The sequence below is a fragment of the Pectinophora gossypiella genome, chromosome 14 (assembly GCF_024362695.1).
Source record: "Pectinophora gossypiella chromosome 14, ilPecGoss1.1, whole genome shotgun sequence".
Classification (NCBI taxonomy): domain Eukaryota; kingdom Metazoa; phylum Arthropoda; class Insecta; order Lepidoptera; family Gelechiidae; genus Pectinophora; species Pectinophora gossypiella.
Window position 1 is genome coordinate 407,925 of NC_065417.1, and position 15,078 is coordinate 423,002.

The 15,078-nt window shown below is 37.7% G+C and overlaps 1 protein-coding gene across 2 annotated transcripts in view; it reads right to left on the reverse strand.

Moving 5' to 3' along the window:
* LOC126372425 (low-density lipoprotein receptor-related protein 2) overlaps nucleotides 1-15,078 on the reverse strand; it is a 326,882-nt gene that overhangs the window by 244,630 nt on the left and 67,174 nt on the right. The window lies entirely within an intron of this gene.

The window sequence follows — 15,078 nt, forward strand, 5'->3', positions numbered from 1 at the left end:
TGAATTTTAATTTAAAAAGCCACATCGTAGTTATTCATCTAAAAAAGCAAAAGGTATTTGTTAAAGCGCAAATGTTAAATTGCTTTAAATGAATTGCTTCGATGTGACCTTTTTAGCCCCCCTTGTCTCCCTACAGTCTTAGAAAGAAGTAAATCAAATCATTTATTTTGCAAAATAAACAGTTACAAACCATGCAAAAATAGTTTAAGTAGTAAAAATTATAAATATGTTTAGCTTCATTATTTAATTCTAATAAGAGAGTTGATGAGGTTATAATGTTGCCAGCTGTGCAGGTTGGTAATTGCAATTAATGCACCGCGGGAAGATGCTGGTACTATAAAGAACCTTCGTAGTTAGTTGAGGAAGTGCTTTAATAGGAACGTAATACCTTTTTTATTTTTTATTACTTACTTGCTATTGTTTTGTTTCTACTAGGTAAAGGACTAGTCACAACAACCGAAAGAAGTCTGTGGTCTAGTGGTTAGAGCATTGGTACCTCGAGCTGGAGGTCCGGGTTCGTTTCCAGGTGGAGACTTTGTTAGTCTATATGGTTAGGGCTGGATTATCCGACAATAAGATGATCCCTGCTTCGTGTAGTCGCTTTGGGTAGTTAGATCAGATGAACTAAGTACTCACACCTCACCGAGCTTTCTGTTAGACCAACGTGATAGGTGGTGAGCCGTATCGCCGTCTATAACGGTTGAGCCAACTGTGTTCAGTGAAAATTTCCGGTACTCCCCACTTTCTTTTACGCTCCCCATTTTCTATTACTAGCTCAACAATGGGTTTGTTTCCAACTAGTCAAATCAGTTACTTTTTCCAAACGTCAAAACTTGAAATTCCTACGGAATTTATATGAAAAAGCAACTTGTGACGTCATGGAAAAACGTGACAAAATGTCGCAGTTATTACTACATTTTTCTTTATTAAAATTCATGTGGGGCATGAAGGAAACGATTATTATTTGTTTAACTTTGTTTATTTAAAAACGTTTTATAATCTTCTACGTTTTCCTCTTTTCCCTGTCATTCCGCAATTCTCTCCTCTCTCTCTCTCTCTCTTTCACACACCGTTGCGTCACGTTTCATTCAGCCTACCATTCCTACATTCATAAATAAGTTAAATAGAAAAAGAAAACGTTTTTTGACACCTTTAGATCTGTCTTTATTTAGTAATCGGAATTTCATAGTTTATCTTTGTTGTTGTTTAGCTCCTCTGCTGAACTGGGAGTAAAGCTGCCTCTCCTCCCGTGCATGTCGTAAAAGCCGACATAGGGAAAACGTCCTACCAAAAATGATGAATCTATATGGGCGATAGGCTGATCCCCTATTACCATACGGTTCATCATTATCCATCTTAGGACTATGTATCAAAAGTGGCTGCAAATAGTCTTCTGATTATTTGTGGCTCTGCCCACCCCTTCGGGGAACATGAGCGCGAGTTTATGTATGTATGTATGTATCTTTGTGCTACTACCCAATTCCTATTCACTCCCTTTGTTTTCGCGCAGGTACATATGAACAAAGTTGCAGTCAGTCCCGGGAGAGCGGCCGGGAGCATCTGTACCACGCACCGGATACATTACAGACAGCCACTGACGGAGTTGGTAATGTACCTGGGACCTTACCTATACTTTGCTCCCACGAGTGGCTGGGCGCAGGCGCGTCAGTTTTACACCTCACATGACGTGGAAATGAAATAATGGAACTTCTCGTACACACATAAACTGTTTAGTCTGTTTTTTATATAGATATTATTATTTTTAAACGGTTTTATATGTAGAATATAAAAGGAGAAACTGACTGACTGACATATCAACGCACAGCCTAAACGGCTAAACGTAGGCACTTGAAATTTGGAAGGGACGTAGCTTAGCTACCGTAGAGCTGCACTAAGAAAGGAATTACCGGAATTCCCACGGGAACGGAAATTAGCGGGAAAAAATCCTTCCACGCGGACGAAGTCGCGGGCAAAAGCTAGTATGTAGATATAATTATTTTAATGTATTTCATATATTGCACCTCTTTTTATTCTCCCGCAGATATTAATATACTACCCCTCAGTTGGCTGAAAGAGATCTCTCTTAGAGATAAGTCCTCCCTTGTAAACGTCCATTTCTTGTATGTGATGTAACTAGTTGTTAAGTGCATTAAAGTATATTATAATAAACTCACGCCGGAATTCCCTAAGGGGGTGGCCACAGCCACGATGAATCTGAAGACAACTCGTAGCCACATACGGTACAAATAGGATTCGTGAATCACATCGTTGGGTCACGGGTTCGAATCCCGTTTCGGTTACGAATTTTAATTAATGTTGGGTCATAGATATAATTGATATGACATGTGTTTTTTTTTTAATTATGGGCCCGCCCCTGTTACATGTCACATAAACATAGCTAGCCATGACTAGGTGTGCAATACACCTCTGCCCACCCCTTTAGGGATACAGGCGTAAAGCTATGTTATGTTACAATACGAAGTCCAAGGTATGAAGGACCGTATTTAACACAGTAACAAGCGGTTTCCATCCATTTTGTTAGAACACAATTTTACTATTCATATATTCATAAAAACATAGACAAATTTTGCTATTCCCCTTAAACAAACTCAACGTAACAAATTCGCATCAATAGTAATTGTTTGAAATTAGTATCCAGACTAAAAGAAAAATAATTCAAATTATAAGCAGGTACTTATATTATTCTTCAAACACTCCAAATTCGAAAACAATTCAAAATTCCTTCCATTGAAAACAAAATTAATTACTTACCGGTAATTCAAATGAAATGTTAACCGAAATAAATCGGATTTGTACCGGAATAAATGTAACGTATTGTCTAAATACATCATTGTACCTACCGCCGGGATTGTATTGTAAATATAAATGTCTGTCTGTATGTCACCAGGGAAGTGGCTATCGGTTTGAACATTACCGCTAGCGGTGCGGGGCAGGCGTGCCGTGAAAAACTTGGCAGACCGCGCTTTATGGGCAATATGTGAAATTCCTGGCGACATTAAACCGCATTATTACTTACATAGCGTAGCGTTATTAATTTTTTTAGACTATTTATAAACTATGCACGGAATCTTCTTGTAAGACGAAATATACAAAATTCGTGGCTGTTTATGCAAACTGGCTTATCTGCAATTTGTTGCTAAAATAATTTGTGTCTTTCACAATTGCAAAAGGTGTAATTCAGATTCGCCCAAAATTTGAGATACGTCAGTTAGCGACGTTAGTGACGAATTTTGTAAATTTGTTCTTACAAGAAAATTCAGTACATAGTTTATAAATAGTCTAAAAAAAAATAATCACCAGGATATAGGATTCGCTTTAAACTTCACTTAACAAGATAAAATTTTAAGAAATTCTTGTTACTGTAAGTACTTACTTATAAATACGTTCCTCTGCAAAAATAATATTTAAAACTCTTACCGAAAAAAAAAATTGCATTTCAAAATGAACCAGCCACATACCTGCAAAAAAGAAAAATAAACTTTAACAAAATACACCAAAAAATTTAATTAATCGTGCGCTTGCCCGTGAAGGCACGTCAGTTGCAAAAAGGGAATTCCAGATTCTAATTCGTTGTATTCAAAATTAGAAGCATCGCACTGATATACCGGTACGGGCCGCGTAACATAATCCGCGCTCCAATACCGGCAGTAATGGAAACGGTTAAATCTCCCGAAGCCGATTAACCGGTAAAGTGGGCGTCAATAGCACGCATTAACGGTTACCGGTGATTATGGCCGCGACACGTAGACAACATGCGAGTTCAACTCGCAATGTCAACTTGATTCATTATTTTTGAGAGAAAAAAATGTTGAATAATAATGAATTCTCTAATTATATCTTTTTGGAATTATAATATTGTAAACTTAAATTATTTAAAGTGTTACCTGAAACATGTTAAATTTAAATTCTAAACATAGATAAGTAATTAAAACACATAATAACGGGTTCTTACCGCGTTTAAAATAGAGATATGAGACTCCCGATATTTCGACACTGTTGCAAGTGTCGAAAGATCACGGGATGACTGACTATTTGAAACGCGGTAAGAACCCGTTATTATGTGTTTTAATTATGATAATAACCGCGTAAACTTAAAACAATGTCTAAAAATAAGTAGTAATATGTACCTACATATTCTAGGAATCTAGTCTAGTAACTTATAATTCAAAACTTCAAGGCTAAAGAGATCTTTTTAAAGTGCGCGTGCTAAATAGAAATACTTTCAACCGTTACAGAGCATCTGAAAATATTTAAAATAAAAAACCCATCACCAAACTACGGTATAGTGACAGGCCGAAAAATTGGCACGCATCTAAAAAAAAAGGTTGTCCGTTCCGGATGTCGGTAATCATCGTTGATACTGGCGACTGCAGATTGCATCGATTGTTGCACTCCGGATTAATTCCCGTAACGAGGTATTGTTCCCCGGATTAGATTAACGCTCGAATCACAGCGACAAATTGTGGACTAAACTGTAAACGTATTTGAACTCACTGTGATCCTGGGAATGTATTCATAATGCGCCGAATTATGTCGGTGCTCGAAACTGATCCGCAGGATTGTTATTATTGAGGTATAAATTAGGATACACACATAAACAACACACACACACACCCTAACAAACACACACACGCACACACACACTCAAGAGTATTTAATGTTGTCGTCATTTTAAATTAGCAACACTGAAGTACGGCACTAGTCTATTCTGTTGTTGCTGATTGGTCGAACAAATAGTTCACAAAACCACCACTAGAGGTCTACGACGACGCGGCAAAATAACGGCTGAGCTTCGGCATTCTTGGTTGGGACGTCAATCAGATAACTTGCCTGGAAGACCCCGTGTCGGTGAATTATTTAAGTTACGTATACGTAATATATATTTCTTATTTATATGCTATGTAAATACTTTACGAGCCCAATAATTTTACTACAGTTTGGTTTATCGTGAAATACTTATAACCTTATTCTTAATGCTTATAAATTATACATATTTAGCCTGTCTTTTTTCAATGTACTTATTTTATTAAAATTAAACTTATCCTTACGTGTGTATTAATAGAGTTTTATTTCATTACCTATAATTTTATTTGATTGTCTTTTGATTTTATTGTTTTTTTTTTACCTAAAACTGCTGTATTTACGTATATTTAATGTCCTCTAGCCCTCGTTGACAATTACTTCCGTACAATATCCCAGGAAGAGGAAATTACGGAAACCCAGCGCTGGATGGCGCCGTAGCATGGCTCCGTCACAGCATAAGCTGAGCCATTTCCTTTTGCCCGTATTCGCAATGTTCATAATTACCTAGTACTTATAGCAAAATGTAAATTGTTACTGGCAATACATTTATTTTATTCTTATTCTTAACTAATATGGGAAGATTCACAAGATTATACCACAACTCGCAGCCAGTAGCTATTTGTGATTAAGAAGTCCTAATTCACGTATTGTTGCGAACTCTTCGCAGACTTTATAATCTTTTTACATTTTTTCTTTTTTGACAACGTTTTTTTTTGGTTTTGTTTTCTTGCTTTCGTCTTGTTCTTGTTGGTGAAAATACATTACTGTCTCATTCATAAGCTAAGTATTTGTTATTTATTCATATAGTAATACAGTCCACATCATATACATCAGCTACCATCATAGTTCACACGTATAATACTAGCCTTCAGCCTGTGACTACATTGACGTGGATTTTGGTTATGGTGCATGACACGTAAAGAATAATTTTCGGGATAAAAACTATCCTATGTTCATCCCTAGGTCTCAAACCATCTCCATACCAAATTTCGTCTTAATCGGTTCTGCAGTTTAGTGCGTGAAAAGATAACAGACAGACAGATAGTTTACTTTCTCATCTATAATATTGAAGAGCGGTTTCCCGTTTCCTTTTAAAGAATATTTTATTGCGTCCTTCTATAAGACAGCCTCTCTACAACATTTCAGTTAAAATACAATATTTTATTTGCTGAAACAAACGGATTCTCCAGTGGGCCAGTCAAGAAGCATTTTTAATTTAATTTGCTTTAAACGATGCTGTTATTACTGAATATAAAATCGTCAAAGGACAAAGGTCAATAGACACAATATAACAATAAGCCAAAGCATATAAAATCAAGAGAAATAAAAAAGATTAGAAAGGATGAATTTGTTGAAGGCTAACATCGTCAGCAAAAACTAAGGTCAGTGATGCAATCCATTATAATGTATTATCCTAAATCTACTTGATTGTTAATAAAAATCTTAACTGAAATCTTACCCATGCAACAGATAGACATCGAAAATTAGCAATCTAAACATCAACCTAAAAAATTCGGTATAAGATTATTAAGGCACCCGGCGAAAAGAATACTGCGTGCGTGTTATATTGAGCGCTTCGACCAATAGCCGTTTGACGTCCATCTACATAGATAGCATTCGTATCGTTTATTGGTCCAATCGCTGGATATAATTCGCTCAACGCGCGGCGCGGTTGTCATGCAGAGCCGGCTGCAGGTGAGAGCCCTCAGAGTAGAAGAAAACTGACCCCAAGTAACTAACGCCAAACTTTTATAGAATGGAATAAATAGTAACAGTAGCGGTGTTAGGGTGGTCGATCGACCAGGTCGCCGGATATTTAAGGGCCGCAGCCTGCAAAAGAGATGCTGAAAAGAGAGCTGATAGAAAGGCCAGAAAAGTAAAATTATATTAGTTCTTTTCTAATAAGTGGTTATTTTTTATAATAAGTAATTATGTTTTTTTTTTTTTTTCATTATTATGCTTTTTCTTTTTTATATTGGTTTGAATTGCAGTTGGAGGGAGCCGTAGAAATCTCACCCGGGGCTCTGGTAGAGTAAAAACCGGCACTGAATATTAACTCCCATTGAAACCGGGCCTCAAAATCCGGGACGGTAATGTCCCAGTGTAGTATTACCGATTACCGACAACATCGTACCGGTATCGTGGTACCGGTAACAGTTGCTCGGTTACGACTTATGACAAATAACTCGCGAAGATGAACAGGAAAGCTATACATCATGCGGTGACACAACACACTAAGGCGAGGACACATGTACGGTCACGAGTATTAATATCGAGGGTTGAAAGGCAAATGGGTTTAAGCGACATTTTGTGAACTTTACAGGAGAGCCATTTAAAGTTTTATTTTTTCGAAAAAAATTCATATAAAAAAAACTACTGAATCAAAAGTGTTCAAAATGCTAAGAATTATCTTAAATTAAACGTTGCACAATTCTGTATTTATTTGGTTCGAAAAACACATCAGTTATAGATTTTAGAAGTCGCTTAATACAAAATGCCTTAATGGAACTAAATTACAGTTGAAGGAAAAACGGTTGATATCCACTAGAGCCAAATATTGGCCAAAAGCAAAATGCTTTAAGAGACCTCTCACTTATTAGTTTGACTAAAGCTAAATGAGTTAAACGACTTCTTAAAAAAAGAAGACTAGAGGCAAATCAGCTTAACCTCCATAAAAGGTTATATGACAGGGAAGGAAAATATCTTAAGTGACCATCCGCTACTAATTTCAATTGTATGAAATCCAAATATTAGTAAGATCGGAAATAAAGTCGGTCCTTAAGCCGTTTTTCCTGGGAGAGATTTTAGTCGGGCAAGGCATTAACAGATATTTGTACCTTACAATATTAGGAAAAATCACGGGGGATATAATGTGTAAATCGATTTCATTAAGAAACAGGATCTAGAATATAACCATAAAGATTGTTACACATGCTTAATTCGACTTTTTAAGTATATGGTAAACCGCGTATGATGGCGGATGACAGATGACTGTCACCAACTGAATGCGGGCAATAAAAGAAACAAATAGCTTTGAAAAAGTCTTAATATGCTTATACTCTGTGCTGAGTTTAATCTCACTATCACAACCTGTTTCCGATTTACAGAAAAATTTAAGACCACGTGGCTGGATGCAAGTTCCAAGCACTGGCTCCTACTAGATGGTACGCGGTACTAGGACAGACTGCAGTGAAGTACTGATTGCTCTCATATTAAGAGGCGGCCAGGGGTGGATAGATCAGCGACTTGTTTGATCAAAATTTCTGTTACATTTGCGCCTAAGACCTCCACTTCGAGCTGGCCATAAGATACCGTCGAAGTTGACAAACAATAACAGAACTCTATCATGCTTTTAAAGCCGAGATACGTCGGACATCGCAGCAGACACATCTGTCGATGAGATAATATAGATGATAATAATAATAAATAGATGGTGTTCCTTTGCCGAGCATTTTTATAGCTGTGCTCTGCTCTACCGAAGTTATTGGTTGGTAAACCAGACCGCAAAACTAAGATTGGTGCGATGGTTCTAACGTGAAAATCAGCTCGTGGGGAACTACAGGCGGGCTTTTCTGTCACCATATGTCTCAAAAACAAATGCCAGGTGGAATAAGCTTGTGAAATTCAGCTCTATGCTGATTCCTATCAATCCAGTTCCGGTAGATTTTCGACAGCTTCAAGACTGTTTTCGGCCACAAACTTTGAAGAGAGTTTCAATCTACAACAAGGAAAAGACCCAACGCCTCACTGATCAGAAAGACTTATTAGCAGCGCTTTGGACACATTTTAACGATGTCTTAAATCCCAATAATAATACCACTGACTTGTTTGTTACAACATATCGGTCGAGTTTGTTACAACAAGGTCGGGGGTTTCGCTTAAGATCTAGCGGCACCCCCGACCTTTGAAGAACTTCTTACCGCGCTAAGAAGGATGACGAATACCAACACATCAAAAATACCATCTGAACTGTATAATATGCCTACACATTAATAACTGGTTATACAAACTCATCCTGAAGATATGGGAGTCAGCTGCTGGAATGATTTTAGCCTTCTTCCTCTTTGCGAGTCGATGGCGATCGATATTAAATTTTAGCCTTAACGTTATTCTATCCCGTGATGCAGAAAAGGTACTTCCGGAAATCCAATGATGATTTTGTCCGGAGAGAGATATGGGGCCGTACGGTTTTGTTATTAAACAGATTCAGGCCAAAAGGCTTGAACAACATCGGCCTTTGTTATGTGCTGCGTGAGGCTTCACGCGGCTTGTGGATTGCTCTAAAGAAAACAGATTGTCCTGAAAAGTTATGACTTATCCTGATACGACAATATCATGACGACATGATGACGACAGTTTGATTTAGAAGTAACTTTTCAGAGCTATTCGTCGTTACCTACGGCGCGAAACAAGGCTATGTCATAACACATGGAGCCATGGTTCCTAGTCTATTTTCTTTATATATCGCTTCTGTATCACGCATAAGTGGGATACTCTGTGGAATTGTTATTTATAGCTTAATTGAAATTAAGGCTAAAATGAATAAGATCATTTTTGATCTCTCACGTTTCACATCTATGCGTCAGTTAACCAAACTTGCCGAGAAATGGCCGATTCAATTAAGTCACACACCAGAATATTTATAGATTTGTGCAAAACCCTTTTAAAATAACCATCCAGATGATGCTCCGGGGATGTAGCTTCTTCCAATGTTGCTTTAAAGGGCGCTGAGCTGGAGGAAGTTTCAAAATTAAAATATTTGGGTTCTCAAATATGAAATGACTCCAAAGTCATCGGAGTTGCCAGCCCGGATAACAGGTGCGGTGGCAGCCTTTGGAAAACTTAAAATATTAGTGTACAAAGTCTCAGCGGCGTACTTGATACGTAACACTTTAAATGTCTAAGGTCCATCCTTCGCATAAAGCGGCAAGATGGTTTTCCAATAACAGAAGTATTACGTCGTTCTGGCATATTCGGAATAGAAGCTCTCATCATAAAACATCACCTACGATGGTGCGGTCACGTCATGCGAATGGATGACAGAAAAGTTTTCTATTTCGAGGTGTCTAGAAGGATCTGTAAACAAGGTGGATAATACCTGCGGTACAAAGACGTACTCAAGCGCAACCATGTGGCTTTCAACATGCCAACTGATAGTTGGGATGAGTGTGTCTGAACCTGGAATAGCGCGTGATATAGTCCTCGAAAATCTTAGTCCAAGACGCCAAATACGGAAAACTCAACGGAAACGGAACCTTCCTACAATTACACGGTAAACTCGGCTGGCCAGCTTGATTGTATGCCATGTGACCAGATCTTCAATTCGAAGTTCGGTTCCGCTAGCCACGTCAAAGTCTACCACAACAACGACTTGGGATAGACACAAATAGAAGTCACCATCAACGGATACGGCTTGGGTGACATGATGACACGCACACTCCCGGTCTTCCCAATCGTAATTTTTAGCTGTGTGAACCGCCCAACCAGGACCTGCCCATACTTATTTTGATATGTTGAAGTGATGCGGGCACAAGGTTTCATACAAAATTGCGATGACTGAAATGTTAACATTATTTCTTTTTTGTTTTGGAAAAACGTTTTAAGTCCTTTCAAAAGAAAATGATAGTTGTTTTATACGACAAAAAAATAAAAAAAATGTAGCATAAATAGCTGAAGTCAAATTCTATGAATATTTTCGGTAAAGGCAAAACAGTTCAAGTGCCAATTTTACTTTTAAACTGTCGAAGGCAAAACGGTTGAAGCGACAATATTTATAAAATCTGGATTAAAGCAAAAAGATTTAAGCGCCAAATCTATTTTCGTTTCGTCTAAGGACAAATGATTTAACCGACTTATCTATAACAAAACACTGTCAGGGAAAACGCTTTAACAGACTTCGAATCATGAAAATGAAAAGACATAACAGCTTATGTGACCGACTCATATCCCGGAATACGACTGATATGCCACCCGCCCAGAATTTTGTGCATTTTTTTGTCGGTTAAAACACGGGTTTTAAAAAATGTACCCAAAGTGCTAATTGGTTGAAGCGCCAAAAAGTAGCTTCGATTGATCTGAAACCAAGATCAGTCGACGCGGAAAAAATCGCTGATTCCGAATATATATATAAGTCAATTTCGCCCAAAATGTCGCTTAAACCTATTTGCCTTTCAACCCTCGATATGTATACACTTTGGTACCATGTCACATTAACTTTTTTGACAAATTGAACTGTAAGTCTCACTAAATGTCAGATATGTTAGTGCGACAGAGTCCTAAAGTGGGTACATTATATTGCTCATGACTGTACACACCGCTACAATATAAATAAGGATGAAATAACGGTTAAGTAGGTATTGAAAGAATTAGACCACATAATCTAATTATTGCTAACGGCCTCTATGGTCCAGTGGTTGAGCGTTGGGCTCGCGATCCGGGGGTTCCAGGTCCGAATCCCCGTGAGGACATATCACAAAAATCACTTTGTGATCCCTAATTTGGTTAAGACATTACAGGCTGATCACCCGATTGTCCAAAAAGTAAGATGATCCGTGCTTCAGAAGGCACGTTAAGCCGTTGGTGTCGGTTACTACTTACTGATGTAAATAGTCGTTACATGAGCCATGGCAGGGGCCTTTGACGGCTCAATAATAACCCTGACACCAGGGTAGATGAGGTTGGTAATTCACCTCAAATCCCACACGATAAGAAGAAGAAGATCGAATTGTAATTATATCTACTTACCTTTACGTGTTATATGGGACTTAAACATGGCTGCCGGGAGTGGATGTATACAGGGTGTTAGCGACATTGTAACGAATAGTAAGGGGGATGATTCAGACCATGATTCTGAGTTAATATCAAGCTCCCCTAATAAAATAACAAACGTACATACAAACTCACGCCTATTTCCCACCGGGGTAAGCAGAGACTATGGAATTCCATTTGCTTCGATCCTGACTCACCTGCTTACTCCACATTCATCAATCGTTTCATACACGCACGCCAGTTCAGAGTAGATCATAGTAAACCTCATAAATAAAACATATAAAAAAATAAATCCATTTCGTGTTTAGAAGTGTTTAAAATATAATCGTGATTGTAACTATGTATTTCTTTGAATCGTTATTTAATATATCAATTGGTAAATTTAAAAAAAAAGAAGTAAAAAAATAAATACTCCAATTGGGCCAGTGAAATGGGTATCTATGGCAATAGTGAGTTCCAGGCCTAATGGGTAATCCTATCCGGCGGTGACACATCGCAATACCTCAGCCACCCCGCCACAAAGCACTATGATGGAGTATGCTCCACACTCGTCAGATTTAAGCCAGTAGATCTGTATTTAGTGAATGTGAGGACTGCTTGTCAAAGGTAGCTGCAAGAGCCTTCTGATTGTCTGTGGCTGTGTCCACCCCATTAGGGATCACGGCCGTGAGTTTCTTCTAAGCCGGCGAGAATATGTGAGTTTTGATGAGGTTTTCATGCCTGTTGTCTTAAATTTTGCAACAGGTGAGAGCCCTCAGCGCTCCCCATTTGTCCGGCCAAGTAGTTAATGCCATATAAGACAAATCTACAGCCTCGTCAAAAAAAAACTCAAGTGGTGTGCCAGGTAGTAGTGTATTTATTTGCATGTATTTATTGGTAAGTTGTACAGTCATGAGCAATATAATGTACCCACTTTAGGACTCTGTCAACATATTTGACAAATTCAAATTCAAATTCAAAAATATCTTTATTCAGTTGGTAACATAGTTACACTAAAACCACAACCTGTAAACAGGTTGTGAGAAGCTGCAGTAGTTTTAGGCGGATGAGACGTTCGTTATGTAAAATTGACGATTCAAAGTGTAACTATGTTACCTACTGAATAAAGATATTTTTGAATTTGAATTTGAATTTGTCAAATATGTTGACAGAGTCCTAAAGTGGGTACATTATATTGCTCATGACTGTACAACTTACCAATAAATACATGCAAATAAATACACTACTACCTGGCACACCACTTGAGTTTTTTACCTGTATAGCCGGGGAAAAGAAGCTGCAAGAAAAACCTCGGCACAGGGCCCTAGACGTTCTTTAAAAAAATAAAAATAAACATAAAATATTGGTATACAATTGAGTAATTTAGCTGCCTAATATCGGTTCTCAGACAGTTAATCCCATGCATTCATATCTTCTAAATAATCACTAACTTTATAATAACCTTTTTTGTAAACTTTTTGTTTAACTACTGTCTTAAAACAGTTGAAAGGCAAATTCTGAATGTCAATGGGAATCTTATTGTAAAAACGTATACATTGCCCCTTAAAAGATTTAGTAATCTTATGTAATCGACTGACTTGTAAAGCAAGTTATTAGACATTTAGTGAGACTTACAGTTCAATTTATTACAAAGTTAATGTGACATGGTACCAAAGTGTATACATATTATTAATGCTCGTGACCGTACTTATAATTTGTACCCGCAATCTTTCAATTTTCACATTTTTCCTCGCCTTATGGTTGTCTGGATGAAATCGCTTTAAGCGATAAAGCCGTTTAGCCATGTACTTAGTTAAGAGTCTTGTTGTAATTATTTCTTCTTATTTTGGTGCAATAAAGTGCATTAGTATTGTATTACACCTATAGTATTATTTAATTAAATAGAATTCCGGGATCTCTGCCTACCCCAACAGAAAAAAGGCGTGTATGTATGTGATTCACGTGTGGACCTGGACCTAGCCAGTGAGTAATCTAATACATCGCAGACATCAGCACAATAATTCTCGCAATAAGTCTTTGTCTCGTCGGTTTACGAGAGCGCGTTTGGTTCCCGACTTGACACAGATTAACGACCGGAAGATGTTATGAAGATTACTGGTAACTTTGTTGTGAGTTGAAACAATGATTCGTGGAAAAATGTGACCAGACTTTTTGAGTAAAATCTCTTCTAATCTGCTAAGGGTCCTACCTCACTAGGACACCACGGTCGCGACACCAACAAAAGTTATGCAGTTAAAACGGTATCTTACCTGGTTTTGACGTTGGTTGCGCAACCAACCATTCGCCACGTATCAATATGGGATACAGCATTAAAACGAGATATTTTAATTATCTTCACACCTTGTATTTTAATTAATTAAAAAAAACACTTCTTCCCCTATTCTCTAACCTTGACATGCCACCATAGACTAGCCTTTCTTATTTTTTAAAACTGCCTTACGTCCCATTCATAAACCATCCTCCATTCATACCATAAACAATCAAATCACAATTTATTATCCTTCCATAGTATTCTCACTTTCCTACATCAGTGTAGAAGAGTAGAAAATAAGAGATAATACTATTAGAAGGATGAGGATTTGGTTGTTTATGATATCAATTATGGTCTTCGTCTATCGTTCATATCACGAAAATCACTTTGTAATCCCTAGTTTGGTTAGGACATTACAGGCTAATCACCAGATTGTCAGGAAGTAAGGTGATACGTGCTTCGGAGGGCCGTTGGTCCTGGTTAACTTACTGATGCAAGTTAGTAGTCTTTACACGAGCCATGTCAGGGGCTTTTGGCAGCTCAATAGTAACCCTGACACCAAGGTTGGGGTTGGTAATTTACCACACAACCCAGAAGATAGAAGAAGATGAATTATGGTATGAATTTAGGATGGTTAATGAATAGGATAGAGGTAAGTTTTAAAAACATAAGGTGGTTGCCTTTTCTTAGTTTGTCGTCGGAATTTAATAAGGGAATTTTTCCTTATTTATTCTATATCCTACATCAATTGCTCAACGCTCAACCACTGGACCACAAAAGCCGTTAGTTATTTCTGGTATAATAAAGCACTACATTACATTATGTTACTCGTATGGGTATGCCCAGCTTAACACCGTCTTTTGTCTCACTTCCAACCCACCATCTTTACAAAGGATAATGCTGTCTATTTTAGTGAATAATTCCCATACATGTATGCCATCCAACAAAGGTATCCCTCTTCATTTGGCCGGGTAATGCTTGTCCTCATTCAGCATTACCTTTGTATTTACAAAACAAATATGACTTCGCGTGAGAGAGAATAAACAACGATATAATAACGTCTCGTAGCTTCTGGAAGGTGACTCCGACGAAATTACGAACGTTTCCGAGAACAAATAGTACTTAGACATACACATACACGCCTATTTCCCACCGGGGTAAGCAGAGACTATGGATTTCCATTTCTTTGATCCTGACACACTTTACTCCACTCCACTCCTTCTACTTCTTTCTTC